Source organism: Phaenicophaeus curvirostris, chromosome 3 (assembly GCF_032191515.1).
Source record: "Phaenicophaeus curvirostris isolate KB17595 chromosome 3, BPBGC_Pcur_1.0, whole genome shotgun sequence".
Classification (NCBI taxonomy): domain Eukaryota; kingdom Metazoa; phylum Chordata; class Aves; order Cuculiformes; family Cuculidae; genus Phaenicophaeus; species Phaenicophaeus curvirostris.
Window position 1 is genome coordinate 20202504 of NC_091394.1, and position 17512 is coordinate 20220015.

At 37.1% G+C, this 17512-nt stretch overlaps 1 protein-coding gene across 5 annotated transcripts in view; it reads right to left on the reverse strand.

The window, feature by feature from the left end:
- Positions 1-17512, reverse strand: part of CTNND2 (catenin delta 2) — a 662416-nt gene that overhangs the window by 574723 nt on the left and 70181 nt on the right. The window lies entirely within an intron of this gene.

A 17512-nucleotide genomic window follows, 5' to 3' on the forward strand; every position in this document is an offset into this window, starting at 1 on the left:
GGATAGCGATGTTCCCTTTCAGAGATACATGCAAAGGGTAGGGGGGAGGATCTTTCTTTGGACATAATCTCCATTGAAGTAAAATAAGTCAGAGATTTTGTGTCCACTTTCTGCTCTGTGTAACTCCAAGTCTCTTTACTGCCCTTGTCAAAACTGCACTGGACATTATGTTTTTATTTCTCTGCAATTTCTTATTTCTATGCAAATTCTTAAATAATCAGATATATAATTTGTTTCTCTGATGAACAAGATGCTCCGTTTCCAGCTGAAACCCCAAAATTTGCTTCACTAAGCTAGTTTGAATAAATTTGTATTTCATTTCTTACAAAACTGTCTGTGAATTTATTCCATGAGATCAGAAATCCTGTGCTCAGTGCATAACAGCCCATACCAATTCTCCTAGAGGATAAAAATGTTATGAAATTACAGATAAAAGATAAAAATGGTAGCACGTGATAATGCTAAATACAGAACTGCTCTCTTAATAATGCTGAATTCAAGACCCTGCCCAAGTAATTTGAACCACATGTTTGAAGTACACAAACACTTGCCATTTAATTTTTGTCCAAATTAAAATAATGAACCCCTAAACTCTACTGAGGGGTACACACAACATTCTCTTCTGGCTTCATTTTTTCATTTCTGCTTACTTCACATGCTGATGAAGAAGAGGTACCGACAGTACTTCCTCTCTCTTTTCTAATTCCCCTGCTCTTCTCTGGCCTCCGGCCCTGTACCTGTTGCAAGAGACCAGCCACGGCACCAGGAGAAACCCACACAGCTGATGGAGCTGAGATAGAATCATAGAATCACCAGGTTGGAAAAGACCCATTGGATCATTGAGTCCAACCATTCCTATCAAACACTAAACCATGCCCCTTAGCACCTTGTCCACCCGTGCCTTAAACACCTCCAGGGAAGGTGACTCAACCACCTCCCTGGGCAGCCTGTGCCAGTAACCAATGACCCTTTCCATGAAGAATTTTTTTCTAATGTCCAGCCTAATGCGCTGTGGGTACCTGTTCTCATTCACAACAGAATAGGAACTTAACAACCTCCGTTTCTGAGGGTGACTTACACTGTTGATTTCATGCGTGTTCACAAAAAAAGGCTTTCCAATTCTGCAACTCAAAGCACAGGGAGGCAGGCATCTGCCAAGCTGAAGGATGCTGATGTCAAGAGTATCACCTGAGCACTGGTTAATCTTGTTCAATCACATGGCCATAGTGAGGACACCTCCACACAACACAAGATTATGACACTTCAGGCAGATACACTAATAATTTCCTTAAGCTGATATGAAGCAGCACTAACACAAGGTTCTGGTTTTTACTATGCGCTTGCAGAATAAACTGTACTAGTTTTTCAACAACAGCTCTGGGTAGCTGGGATTGAAGTTGTAGAAATTATATAAAAAGAGAATGCAGAAATTTACACTATGAAGCACAAGGGAATAGTATTAAGAGTACCATTCTTTATATTTCATATGGTCTATTGGTTTAAATGTCATCACATCTTTTTCAAGCTTGCACAAAAAGAATAACTGTTGCAGGACATGCACTTTAATGCAAAATAAATGGAGGCATCTTAGGAAACTGCCTCTCAAAGACAATTCTCTTGAATGAGAGACATGATTTTGGCTTTTCATCTAGCATATATTTATAGAATGGAAAACCATAAACAAACTGGGCAGATGCAGTTTCTTTTGTCTCCCTTTAGACAGGATACAGTAGCATAAAGCAGAGAAACAAAACATACTGTTCCCCTGGCTTTATCACCTAAGCTGATATTTACAGTATGCATATTCACTCCTAATAAGATAAAAGAACCATGCATATATCATTAATTCATAAAGCATTACAGTAAAAAAAAAAAAAAAAAAAGTGAAAAAAAGGAGGGAAAACGTTTCAAAGCACTTTATGATCCAAGCAGAGTTTGTCAGTGATCCCTCCCCCCCACTGATTCTGTTTCAGTTAAGCAGTAAATATTCAGCAGTTCAACAAACTAAATAATTCTGACAAGAATCAGATGTCCCTCTTTGTAATTACTTCCACAGAGTTTGAGTAACTTCGAGAAAAAGAAAACCAAAAACCAACAACATTTTGAACACTGAGGTATCTGCCTTTAACAAATGTTTGGGGAGAAAAAGAAGATCTCAAACACATTTTTTTGCTTCTGTTTTGACCAGAGGGAAAAGCTCTCAGCTGTTTAAATAATGGTACAGCAGGAGCCTAGTGCAAAGCCCAGCATGGCCACCATCCACTATGTGTAATGGGCTTCACTTAATGTTCAGGCTTCACTTGGCTTTCTATTATTTTCTTACATTACTTTGTCTACTAACATTCATTCTTCAACTACCAAACTCCATGGATACATTCAGCAATACCACCAGGATGGCTTGCTAAGAGTAAGAGATTTTCTTATGACTTAGAGCATAAAGTGTTGACCTTGTTTCACCTTTCCATCAGCAAAAGCAATTCACATAATCAGATTTCATTCTGATCACGGCCATAGCTGATATTCTTAACATCATCGATAAATTAGAAGCAAGTTATTGGCTTATATACTTTAAAAAACCCAACACAATGGTATACTATTAAGTATTTGTTTTCTCCTTCCAGGCTATTCTGTTAAGAATATAAATTAGAAAGTTAATTGAGCTATGCAGTTCTTTCCAAATATGTACTCACTTCAAATAATTGTTTAAAAAAAAAATCTCCCACTGATATTGCTCCAATTCATCATTTGGCATTTGCATTTTTAAAAACATATACAATGCTTTAAATATAGATGTAAGTAATGTAGGGTTGTAGACTTCATACCTATAATTATTTTAAACAGGAAATTAAACTTCATACAGTTGATCAGCCTATTTCATTCACTACTCGAAGACAAAAAGCATTCTCCAAAATCACTGCATGTGTAAAATTTGTCAAACATTGTTATAATGAACATCAACCCTACAAAGAAAGGCTGGGAGAGTTGGTGTGGTTCAGCCAGGAAAAGGGATGGCTCTGGGAAAACTTTATTCTAGACTTTCAATTCACAAAGATGGCTTCTAAGAAGGAAGAAAGAAGAAGAGAGACTTTTTTACGATGGCCTGTAGTGACAGAAAATGAGACAACAGTTTTAAACTGAGACTAGGTTTAGATTGGACAGAAGGAAGAAATTCTTCACTATATGGGTAGTGAGGCACCGAACAGGCTGCCCAGAGAAGCAGTGGATGCCCCATCCCTGGAAGTGTTCCAGGATAGGCTGGACAGGGCTCTAAGCAACTTGATCTGGCAGAAGATGTTCCTGCCTATGACAGGGGGTTGAATTAGACAACCTTTAAAAGTCCCTTCCAATTCAAAATGACCCTGTTCCTTCTCTGAAAGAGAAAGCAGAACAAGAAACCCAAATTATGGACTTGCAGCCGTTCATTAGTATTTTTCCTAGTTTGTATGAATTAACGTATAAACACGCACACAGTCTCAAGTACAGACTAATTCTGACCTCCTAAATAGTTCTGACTCTAGCTCACCAACCTTAAGCTAGGAGAACCTTTGGCTAAGAGGATATCCTTGAGTGCCTCCCTTTTTCCTAGCACCCCTTAAGAGATAAAAAAAGCAGTGACAAAATCCTGAACATACACCCCTCAACCCATAACACTCCAACCTTTGTCCCCTCCCATCATTTTTTTTCTTAAATTGCAAATTAAATGGCCCATGCTTCAGAAATAGACACTTCCTATAACCTCTCAGTCCTGCTCCTGTGTTTTACTTGAGACAGGGCATGGAAAAAAAACAGTTGTTCCTGCTCCTCTTGGTATCTATGTAGCAGATGAATAAGATTTTCATCACCTTACATAACAAATGATTGTTGGTGATGGCTCTCTGCCATCTCCCATTATTTTCCAGTACTCCAATGGCTGTACTTTATAGCCTGAATAAGCTGAATCAAGAATGCAGTCTTAGGTAAGAAAAGAAAGGAAAGCAGAAAACAGCATCTCTTGCTTTCCAGAACACAAAGGAGACAAAAGGATGCAGTGTATTTAGAGGGACTACTCAGAGTCTCACAGTTTCTTATAATGCTGATACTAAGTCTGGAGGGGTATGTGAGGGAAACTTGCTCCAGTCATTTCAGATTCAAAAAGAAAGGAAGATATTAGGGTTTTTCCATTTCCTTTAAAAAAAAAAACAAACCAACAAAAGAACCCCTCACACACACACACAAAAACACCTCCCTTACTGGTTACTTTCTGGAATATAAGGGAGAGAAAAGGAAAAGGGCAAGTGGTTCAAGATCTGTGATCTCCAAACTGAATGGGATTTATGAATTTTATTTCTTTGATTTTCAGAAAACAGATCCCTCACAAGGTCTAGTGTTTCTCCCATGGACAGCCTAAAACACAATCAGTTTATTGACATGGGATTCTACAGGACAACTTGCTATATTATATGAAACACATATGGATAATTACATCAATAACACTTCATTCTCTCTGCATCCCAGAGAATGCAATGGCAATGCAAAAGTAACTATCAAGTATAAAATAACTACTAAAGATGAGACAATAAAGAAAAAACATTGACAATGGACTGAAAAAATACTCTCCACCAGCCCAGCTCACCACTTCACATTCCACCACCTGTAGAACATCATCACCTACAGCACAAGAACTTCAGGAGACATCAGCAATGGTAAAGATAAGCAAATATAATTAAAAAAAAAAATCAATCCATATCTGTAAACTACATATTATGTAAGTTACTTCAAAGAACTGTCTGGGCAGTCAGAGAAATTATAGAACATAAGGACAGAAAAAGGAGTACGCAATATCACCCCTGAGAAATATCAGACAAGAATAGTTTTCCTTCTGAGATGCCTTATATGCGGGTTAAGTAAATGAAGAGGTAGAAGAGAAAGAGGAAGGAGTGTTAGCAGTAGTTCTCCCACTAGCGCTTCACAACAAAATTAAGTTTGAAAATCCACCTATACAGAATATCTCTTCAGCCTACATGGCAGCAAAAGGAAGGTGTTCAGAGCTGAATCACATGCAGAAGAACATATCATTTTGCCAGTCCTTTTCAAGACAGTGAATGAAGAGAACAGAATTATTCCCCCCTCTTAGGAAACGCATCTTTCTTTTCCCAGGCTGGAAACAAGCAGTTTTCCATAAAGGAGACTGCTGAATGCTTTAGATGCATACTTTATATACCTATCAATATATGTACGTATATACAAAAAGCATTAAATGAACAGCTAAAATACAGAATGCCAGGTGACCATGCTCAATAATATTTTAATATCTTGCTAAATAACAGAAGTTCTCACCACACAAGTAGTTTTGAGAGTGGCGCTCTTCAAAGTAAACTTAGAAATAAACTTATGGATCGTCTTCATGCAAAGCTAGCAGTTATAAAAAGGTATTACAGCAGATGAGATTGTCACTAAACACACAGTTTCCCAAGGAAAAATGTGTAAACAGAGGTTCTTATAATACAAGAATTACAGAAATTTGAACTTCAATTCCAAAAATGGAGTGAGGATCCTGACTTCTATTTTACACTTAAGGCCAAACTCACAGCTTCAAGAACTCTTTCCCTGTTTATGGGAAAACTTTCCCCAAGTTAAGGCATACTGCAGACATTCACTATTCCAGATAACCTTTCTAAGACTGCCACGCTCATACTCAGAAGTCCTTTACTGTTCTCACAGTGTTAATACTGCACAAGCCATTCAGATTGTTGAGTTATACTACACTACTTCTTTCAAAATAGGTAACAATATTGGTGGGGCAGGGCTGACCATGAGACTACGTGTGTTGCAATTCTACTAATGTTTGTGTCACTCAGACTTCCGTTATGATTCTGAAAACATTATTCAGTGCAAATGAATTGCATATTATACAGTCCTTACTCAAGATTTGTTAATTTTTCTACTACTTTGTCTTCATTTTCACTGCGTGTTCATAATTTCTTTTATATATCACTGAGTTTAAGGCTATTGTAACACAGGCTCTAAAAACAATACTGGGTATTGATAAACATTGAAGGACTTGATTAGAAATTATTCCATGCACACATTAATTACATGAAAAAGCAAAGGCTGTCAAAATATATTGTTTGTTCAGCGACTATTATTGTTGCAAAAGTGAATGATTATTACAAAGAAAGTTAAGACCCTGACCATAAAAAAATCCACACTAAATTAACAGTCAGTCAACTCATCTTGCAGACATTCATTTATTTAAAATCATGCCTGCATAAACTTCATGACTTTCCATTTTTGGTACCTTCCTCCACACTTTCTCAGAAGAACGTCAGTCAATATTACAGCAGTTCTGCCAAACTTAACGTTGAGGTTATGCTTTAGACCGTGACATAGATGATTGGGAACACAACAAGTTATGATTTTGAAGACATAAGCCACAGGAGGAAAAGCAAGGCATGGGATTTTTGCAAACAAGAGTCTAAGCTTAGGCTGGCCAGGAGTTGCAAGGAGAACCTTGATAAGGACTGTTCTTTCTCTTGAGGAGAAAAAAACAAGCAGACAACACAAAAGAAGCCAACCTACTCTGGCTTGTCTGAGGCAAGATCTTAAAGCAAGAAAATTCACACTGTACCTGATTTCTCTTACAAGGCTTAAGGCTCTCTTGTTTTTACCAGCTAGGCAGCATGCTGCAAGGCAGCTTCTCGGTTTCTGTGGGACCAAATCTTTAGGCTCTGTAGAGCTCCTTTTTCTTTCTCAACAGCACTAATATCTTCCGCTGAGGATGCAAAGCTTTTACTTAAAGACCTACGTAGCTTTACACAGAAGCACTAATCATCAGAGGAACGCTGGCCACATTTTCCAAAAATGCAGATAGTGCTCTGTATAAAAAAAGTTAGAAGCCATTCTAAGCAGAATACAAGATAAAGTTCAGATACACAATTCAAATGTGTCCTATTTACTGAAGGACCACAACACTGATAAGAATCTTTGAATTTTTTATCATAATGTCAAGGAATTTAAGTTCTGCTTATTATGCACTATTCAGAGCCTCCTTAACTACAGGAGCAACAGATATGTTGTTTTTTAATCTAAATTGTATCTGCCGCTTAAGAAATAACTCTGCTGCCATTCAGGGAGATAACATTTCTATGACAAATGAAGAAACAGCAATACGATTTAAAGTCAACTTAGCAAAGCAGTTATCACTTCTAAATATACCGCCATTTGTGTTACTACAGAGGATATTTAAGGAAAAGTAGTCCAAACTCATATCCACATATTATATTAATTTCTAAAATTTTACACTTAGAAATGTTTTATAAAGCATTTTTACTATTAATAAAATACAGTCAATTTTTTTTTTTTAGAAAAAAGCATTGCCCAGACGTAACAAAAGATTAAGAAATATCAAGTCACTCATTTACTGCTTTTGAAAGCTTCCATGTGCTGCTTTTATACATGACATTTTTTGCTCTGCTTGTTAAAGCTGAAAGTCTCCTCCACTTTGGGAAGGAAAGCAGTAGATGAAAAACCAAGCATCACTCCATCCTTGGTGAGTACTCTTTGAGGGCCCTGAACTTCACAGCACACATGATTGATAAGAATGTCAGACAGAGGTTAGTTGTTTGTGGTGATAAAACGCTGACAGGAAAATGAATTTGTTTAGTCTAGATGTAATACATACTTTTTTAAAAAATGACAAAATGTGAAATGACTGCATGATGTCTCCAAGTCAGGGATGGGAGGGGAGTTGTTTATTTGTTTTTTTAATATACACAAAAGTCAGTGAAATGTGACTTCTGATGTTCTAGCCTAGGACTTCGCTGTAAAAACTATATCATGCTCTCTATAACAAGGTATGTGTGGGAGGTAAAAATAGAACATGTGTTTTGTGCTGTGCTGCTGCTCTGTGACAGCTGGTAATACATGTTCTATGTGAATTACCCAGGGCTGGGCAGGCACTACAATTGCAAATTGCCTGGATGCAATGTCTTTTCAAAGACCAACTGTCTACTCTTCTCTAACCCAGTCACACAAACTGTTTGACGGGTTCCAAGCATTTTATTTTCCACAGCCAGGAGGGGGGAATTCTTGGCAGATGATACATATCTCTGGGATTTGCTACTGGCAGAAATGAATTCAAGAGCAAACTTGGCAATAATCGGAACGAATTACAAAACTTCACTGGGTTTCCTTCTGACTACAGGTTATGACATCCTGCGGCTACATTCACTGACCAGATGCTATTCATGTCCTGATCTTTCAAATTGTAGGCAATGAGGACAGTGTCTTGAATTTTGCTTTTAAGAGGAAGCATTAACCTCAAATATATACTACGGGGAGGTATACACAGATACCGTAGTGATTGTCATTTTCTAAAGATATCCAATACACATCCCTTTTGAAATATTAACTCTTATGAAATGTCTCCCAACGACCCAATTATCTACTCACAGTTTACATCACAAATTGAAAAGGTTAGAAGCATGGCCAGTTCCAGAAAACTACTCTGCCTAAATTAAATATTGCCTCTAAGGAAAACCATTTCGTTTTTGTAAGCTAATTTCACTATTAAAAAAAAAAGAACTAAAAACCAACAAAACATCCAAAGCAAAGCACCAAATAAACTAAATATAAGAAACCCCAAACCCCTCCACCAACCCTAACTAAACCACATCAAAACCAAAAATAGCTAAACTAGATGCTAGGCTAGTTTTATCTTCTTGTTGTTTTGAATAAGGCAAGATGATTAAAGCAGTCGTGTCTTTTGTTTAAAAGGATACAAAGAGATTTAAAAAATGAGCTCAGAGTATCCTTCAAAACTTAATTTCATGTAACAATATCATGTAATAAAGCCTCATGGAAATTAAACATCTACCGTACCTTGTCAATCATAATTATTTTGAAAGAGACATCAACGACGCTGCAAACTAGAGCCCTGTAAAATAATTCCTACATACATCATTCCTACTCAGTGGTCTAGAAAACTTTAACTTTCTTGTTTTAAGGTTTCCTTGAAGCTGCCTAAAGGGTATCGCTGAAAACACTTCAGTAAACTAATAGTAAATAAAACTGTTTTGCTTCAAAGACAAACACAGACAGGGCCTTCAAGGTATTTAAGTCATATTATGAAGAAAGCTTTTCTCCTGCCTTAACTTAAATTCATCCAATTATGAAATTATCAGAATTAATCCAATAATTTTTTTCAACCAAGACTGTCAGTTCCGTACCACTATTATTTCAAACAGTACATTGTAATGCTTATTAATCATGAAATATTGTCACAGAGTTATATAAACCACAAGTTACCACCTTTTAATCAGACCTCTGACCTTCAGGAAAACTGCCAATCCTGCACCACTGTTCCATTTGTTTTCTAGCTCAACTGCCAGCAGATGAGGTCATTTTTTAGGGAAGACACACATTTTTATGACAGGTAAGTCTTTTGCTACATTTACACTGGATTTTGAGCATGACTCTGAGCCTGCATACATATCCATAATTCTCTCATCATGCATGTATTGTTAACACAAGATATGTTAACAGAGATATGAACCACACTCCCGGGTCTGGCAATTGCACAACTTAAATCTACACTCTTTAATCACGAAGGCAAAAAGAGAAATTAATACTCCTAAATAACCATCATCTTAATATGTTTAACCTTACTGTAAAAATAAGCACCCTCCACACTCATGAAGAAATAATATATTGGATCAATATGCCTGTCAGCTGAAGCCTGACATTTATTTTAGAAAAATGCCTCATACTCTAAAGACATTTATCTGGCAGCATCATTATCTACTGTAGCATCTTTATCAAGCAGAAATCATTATATTGCTACAACTTGTTATTTCACTGGTCAGTATTTTCATGAAAGGCAATTAACAGTCACAGAGTACATCTCTTGGGATTCTGCCCAAAGGTGATGGTGATATAGCCAATAGGTAAAGAAAGTTACACCCATCTCCACACTGGTATCGATTTCATTTATTTGTTTTGAACCAGGGACTACCATATGGATTATACCAATTCTACTTCACAAAACAAAGTATTTATTTCTTTACTACTCCTAAAGGAAGGAGAACAGGAAAAGGACAAGATGAAGATATCTCTGAGATGCCAATAACTATATACTTTTATGCTTTGCAGAAAACAAAATGAAAGCAAATTAATCATAGAGCTTCAGGATAACCACCACTTCCTGGAAACTCATTACTAAACCAACTCCAAAGTTTAACTTTTGCATAACTATTCCCCTCAACATGTGGTTATTATCATTGATGCCTCCTCAGTTTAACAGAATCACAGAATCACAGAATAACCAGGTTGGAAGAGACCCACCGGATCATCGAGTCCAACCATTCCTATCAAACACTAAACCATGCCCCTTAGCACCTCGTCCACCCGTGCCTTAAACACCTCCAGGGAAGGTGAATCAACCACCTCCCTGGGCAGCCTGTTCCAGTGCCCAATGACCCTTTCTGTGAAAAATTTTTTCCTAACGTCCAGCCTAAACCTCCCCTGGCGGAGCTTGAGGCCATTCCCTCTTGTCCTGTCCCCTGGCACTTGGGAGAAGAGGCCAGCACCCTCCTCTCTACAACGTCCTTTCAGGTAGTTGTAGAGAGCAATGAGGTCTCCCCTCAGCCTCCTCTTCTCCAGGCTAAACAACCCCAGCTCTATCAGCCGTTCCTCATAAGGCCTGTTCTCCAGCCCCTTCACCAGCTTTGTTGCTCTTCTCTGGACTCTCTCCAGAGCCTCAACATCCTTCTTGTGGTGAGGGGCCCAGAACTGAACACAGGATTCGAGGAGCGGTCTCACCAGTGCCGAGTACAGAGGGAGGATAACCTCCCTGGACCTGCTGGTCACGCCGTTTCTGATACAAGCCAAGATGCCATTGGCCTTCTTGGCCACCTGGGCACACTGCTGGCTCATGTTCAGTCACTGTCAACCAACACCCCCAGGTCCCTCTCCTCCAGGCAGCTTTCTAGACAGACTTTTCCTAGTCTGTAACAACACTAATAAAATCTGAAGCCAATGTGAACACTAACAGAGACTGAATTCATCTAAACTGGCTTCTTCTACTCTTGGAAAACCCTTTCTTGCTTCTATTCACTCAACTTCAAAAATAAAAGCTATTAAAAATTTTACGGGACAACACTTGTCTTACCTGGGCAAAGCATAAATAGGCATGTTCACCACATCATCCAGCAAACACACTGTTCAGAAAGCATTTTCCTTTGTATTTGCAACGAATTGTAGGATTTAGAAGCATTTCACATTGAATTAGACATACATTTAATCAGAACCGGTGAATATGGGAAGTCCTTTATCGTAACACATCTTTGAATAAAAAAAAAAACAAAGTAGAAGACTGATTTGGGATTTTTTTACCTCCTCCACAAAACCAAATCTTTCAAGATGGTCTCCCAAGAATGCCTACTTGACATTTCTGGTGATACCAGAAGCTAAAAAAATTCCCAAATAAGTAAGAAGGTAAAAAGTAGAATTAATACAAAACCATAATAAACACATGGTTACTTCTGTCAAGAAAAGCCCATGTGATTTAATGTTCTGCCATGAAAACAACAAATATTTCCTGGGTTTTTGTTTATGCTGGTCTCAGACCAAACATGGCTAATTAATGCACTGAAAGCTCTATCATTTAAGGTACCAATAGACTTCATAATTTCATTTTCCTCATTTAATTACATAACAATAAGTTGTCATATCCACAGACTTAGAGGCCACAAAATTGCTACAAGCTGCAATTATTGTTTTTCAGCATTCTGACACACACTTAGACTGCACCTGCAACAAGATGTCATTATAGTATATACAAATGGTAGGACTTTAAAATTTACCTAGAGAACCTTAACAGGTTCCTACAAACAGCAGAAGATTCAGCGATCCAACTGAAGAGTACATCTTAGAAATCAGATTTTGAATTAAGTATCAAATTATCATTAAGTGACTTCTTCTTTGGGGGCTGTTTCAAACTGCATTACTTTTTACTTATCACATTTTAAAAATAGATCAAATTTATTACAGGAACAAAAGAAAAAAAAATGAAGTGCTAAAAAAAAAAAATTAGAAAAGCTACTGAAAGAAATCAAAAGGTAACGGCTGCCAGATTTCAAATGAGCATTTTTAGGAAGCCTGGGGAGTGGAGGGGAAGAGCTTGGCAGGTAGACAACGACCATTTTTCCCTCCAGCTTTCCAATGAGCAATAAACTAAAAGCTATTCAACTCCATCTCTCACTTAACATAGCCACAGTCAAAGCAATGATTTCTTTGCTCAGATGAAATGCCCCTTAAGCATGCCCTAGATTTACAATGAATTCAGTGTGATTTTAGCTATACAGCTTCCACTGGCTTAAATGGAAAATGCATGACAAAAAGACCGAGCAATTTTATATAGAACTTCATGAAATGATCACTACACTGGCAAGTTAAGTTTTGGAAACCTTAAGGCATCTTTTTTCCAGTTCATACCACCAGCAATTATAACACATGGCATTTAAATTTTCAGTACATGCATATAAAGTATTACAGTAACTGCACTTCGACTACAATGAAACACACCCACTTAAATGATTAAATAAGATGGGATACTTCCATTCACTAGCCCATTAATTTGCTCAATTTATTATACAATATTAGAACTGGAACAAAATTAGCATCGTCTTTTATACTTAACTACATAGAAAAAAACTGCACATATATATGTAAATACACCCTCCATATTACATATATGTTTATATGCATATATATATATTGCATACATGTGTATTTACTTTAAAACCTTCACTACATAGTAATTTATCGGGTGAGCCTTATACCTCACAGATGCACAGCAGCCCTTCATTGCAGGCTGCTTCTTTCTGCGCAGTGGACAAATTCAAATAGGTATACATTAATATGTCCAAAGACCTTTGAATTTCACTGCTCCATGGCAAGAAAGAGGCTGCAAGAGAAGGCTACCAGCAGTCTCCCTCACTTACAGATCACTGAGCCATCTCATCTGAGCAATTACGTGCGAAGAAGACAGTGATTTTGTAAATGGCAGTATTGGCATCCCAGATCTCATAGGCATCTTGACAGGCAGCAGTTTGCCCCTGAGAAGCTATAGGACCACGTGTGAATTCATCAGTAAAAAAAATCAGGCCTTCAGGAAAAGAGCTGGGAGGGAATGGTTATTGGAGGCTACATCTCTCCTCCAGTCAACACGCTATCAGGTTTCCTTTCCTTTTGCATCTGCTTTCAGGATCAAAACACTATCAAAATCTTAGAGATACTGGTCTTAAAAACTGTGCAAGTTTTGAAAAGGCATTGGGGCACAGGCTCTCTGCTAGAACCAAAAAGATTGGGAGAACACTGCATGTCTCCTTTTCTCAGCACACCAACAGAAAATAAATGGTTTTCAGTAGCAAAATATCAGTGAATTGAAGAGTTAAGAGCCATGTCATTGAAGTCTTTCTCCTGCAGCATGCCTTTTCTCTGAATACTAAAGCCATTTGGATTAAAAATTGTATGTTCTTTGGAAGAAACTGTTTAGACAACAGAGCTGGCATCCCAGGATATCCTATGGCAGACTAGGACACCAGAAATTTCCACTTCATTCTCTATCCACATTATAGCCTATTTTTCAGTCTACAAATAGGTCTTCACATTTCTTCCTAGAGAGCAGCGAGGCTGATGAAATCTCTTGCTAAAGGGAAGCTTAAATAAGAGCTCACTCTTCACCTGCATTAATAATTCCCTATGGTCAGCCTGTGTGAATCTGTTAATGCGAAATACTTCATGCATAGTATTGAATCCAAATAAGCCTACATTCTTAAAAACAGGGAGAGAGTCCAAAATAATTTTTGCACTTTTTGAACTAGGTGGATTTCTAATTTTTGCACATTTTCTGACTCAAACCAAAAAGCCCTGTTGCTCCATCCAGGAACCACAGTGCAGCTCGTATTTGAAGCAGAGTGAAGCCAGCTCAAAACATGGCTGCTGCTTGCAATGCAAGCAGAACACATTTTATGTCTAAGTGTCATTATTGGGGAGGATTAAATTGTTGCGTTCAGTGTTTTGTATCACCTCATTAGGTTTTACTGTATATGTAACAAATGCATACCCTATCTTTACAGTGAATAATAAAATAAAGATGAGTAAGACGCTGCTTAAATAAAGCCAACTTGCAAATTCAGCAAGCAGAGAGGGAAAATGCCAAGACAACAAAGAAAAGTGGAGGGGAAGAAATGATGCAGCTCCTTGAATCACCTCTTTGTAAAGCACAGTGCTGAAGCAAATGTTAGAAAAAGCAGTTTAGGGTTTTGGGGGTTTGTTTATTTAAAAAAAAAATAAAAAAAAAATCAATGAATGGTTTATCTCAGATACACCTGGATTTGAGCTGCTAACCCTCCCTTAGTCCCTTGTTCAATTTAATAGTGCTGGAAACTAACAAGGCCAATTGCTTAGACCCCAGATTACAAAAGACATAAAAGAAAAGCCTTCACACAAGAGTTCTGCAGACAGGGCAAGCAGCGACCAAAGCTGGTGAAAGCTGGTTTATCCCCTCTAGGAAGAGGAAAGAAACCAGCCTAGATAAGGCACAGTGGTGAGATAAGCTAACAGCGGCAGTGCTGTCTCTGAAGAAAAACAAACCAAACTGAAGAAATAACCAATGCACTTACAGAACGCATCCATTGTCCTCTACCTCTCAGATGATTAAAGTCAACTGGAAAAGTAATTTTAAAAGAAATTAAGGGGAGAGCTTTAAGTTGAGTTCTTTCATAAATTTCTCATAGACTGCAGGCAATCTGAAATACATGAACTTTAGGGCAAAATGCCTGTTAGTGCCCACCTTGCCATTACCTCCTACTGGCTGCAGTTTTCCATTATCATTACTTGCAAAAAAAAAAAAGTCACAAGTGTTGTGAAAACCTAGTAAGCATAAATTAGTCATCCCAACACACAAGCATATGTTGCAAATTTTAAAACACTGTGTAATTAAAAAGATTACTTCAAAATGCTCACATATGGTGCTGCAGATTCAATTCTAAGAAAAAGTCAATAGTTTTCAACTGCTTGGCTTGAAACAGCCTCCCAATGTTACATTTTCTCCACTTCTTCCTTTAAAAGACACACCCCCCTGAGTTGTACAATTCTCTAAATGCTCTTTAGACCTCTGCATGTGGATGACAGCCTGAAACTATAAAGTTTATTATGTTTAAACAAATCAAAAATAAAAAAAACAGAAATACACAAATTCCAAACCAATCAAAAAAAATTAAAAGAGAATCCAAACAAAAGCACACGAAGTCAAATCTGTAACTTGATTATTTCAGTATAACAACAACAACATTTTAGTATCAGAAGAAAGCATCAGGAAAACTTACTGTTTTCTAATTCTCTCAAATACTAGTTTCCATCTAGCAGTCACAGCCCATACGATTTTTCCAAGCTGTCAATTAGTGTAGTTAAGCAATTTTTTTTCCCCACAATTAAAACTCTTCTGTTGCTTTCAGACCCCAAAAATGTTTAAAGGGAGATGAGTCATTAGACCATTTTGGGAGTTTTATTTTCAACTTGGAAAGCTCCTTTAGAAGGACACTACCATTTTTATGTTTCAGAAGGGTTCAACAGAAACCAATGTCCTTAACAATTACACAAACTGGAAGATAAAATTATATTATGGTTTATAAATAGAATTTAAGGTCTTGCTGAAGGAACTCTGACATCCTTTTCTCATCATCCTAGTTTCTTAATGACATCTTAATGAAGCTTAGAGATAGGACGAGTTCTATTTAATTAAAACTAACACTGCTTCAAAGGGAATTTTATTAGGAATAAGGAAGGTCTTATGACTGGACTACAGAGACTTGGGTCTTACTGCTGCCTTTCTTAATTCACCTTGGGTGAAATACTGGCTATCTTCCCCCCTCAGTTTCCCTATTTGTAAACCTGGGAAACAGACAACAAAAAAAAGATACTGACCTATGTTGCAAGTGTCTCAGTGCTAAGAATACATACTAATTGCTTTATATGGGACATTTCAGATAACGGGTCAGAATAGACTTCAAATACATGAATTTGCACAAAGTAGTGTTTCACTGTCCAGCGAGACCCAGTAAGACCACTGAAATCTTTGTAGTACTGAATGACACCTTAACAAAATACTTATACTAGCAAGTCCTTAAAAAGATATTATATAACTTCATTATAATTATTTATTAATTCAAAACACATGTCTGAGTGTATACACGCATCTTTGCCACTAATATAGATGAAAAAGCTTGTTACATTTCAGGGAGACTTTACACAGGCAATTCTGAGCTTCATATCATGAGAATTACAGCAGAAGAATAGCAACATTTTAAACTTAAAACCCTTTAAATGTACTCTTTAAGGGCACCTTCACAAAAACAGCACAATGGACTTGGTTAAATCCATATCATTTTTCTGTTAAGATCCTGAATTGATTCCAAAATCATACAAAAATAAGCTCAATACACAATTAGAACTAACTGTTGCCCTTACCACTGAAATGCATGAAGCAATTTGTGAAGAAAAAGAAAAAAATTTTTTTTTCCTGAGGTTCACTGCTTAAAAAAGGATTTTCCATAGTAAGTGACATTTCTCAGCATAATTCTAAGAACTAATCAGATCAGTTTCAAGAAAATGTCAAACCATTGCCCTAGGCAATGTTCTGAAAATTAAACTTACATTGCATTCAATTCAAATGAAATGAATTACTTTTTTCCTAATGAATGCTTTTTTGTATATTAAAAATGAGCATATTTGCCATCTACTATCAATACGGTTTCAATTACAATCAGCTTTACTGTCTTGAATATCATCAACATGATAACCAGTAACTTTGATTCTAATGTTCCACATAACAGGCAAGCAACAAAAATGTATTTCTGGTATTTTTGCATTATCAGAAACTGGTCTTTTACTTGAAAGACAGTTTGCCTTAACCAATTTTCATATGAATGTAAATCTCTTCTGCAAATTCTGCACTGCTTTCCTTAAGTACAGGGATAAGGACAAAACCCATGAATTTTGGGCTCATTAAATGAGCTAGACTTCAAGCTGTAGTATTTTGGAGCAGGGTATAGCAACCCAAAAAGATATTTGACTTTCCACTTGGAAATCAACATGTCTGTAACTGCAATGAAAGAGATTCCTGCATTATCCAAACAGAATCAAAATGATCGCTCTACCATCCCACATCACCATAAAATACACTAAGGAAACACAATCTAGATAAGTTTAAAAAAAAAAAGTGAATATAAAATTGCTCAGAAAACAGAATCAAAATGAGTCATCAATGGTAACTATCACAAGAGAAAGATTTTGCATGCATTTCCCATTGTTCTGATCTGCTGTTATTCCCAACGCCTAGATGACTGACTGTGGTTATTAAACTTACAGCTTGTGTGACGTAATACAAGCACAATGAAAATGCAGTTAGAATCCAGCATGGAGGAAAGAGAGGTGAGACCAGATCCCAAGCAGACAATGGATAGATTCCAGG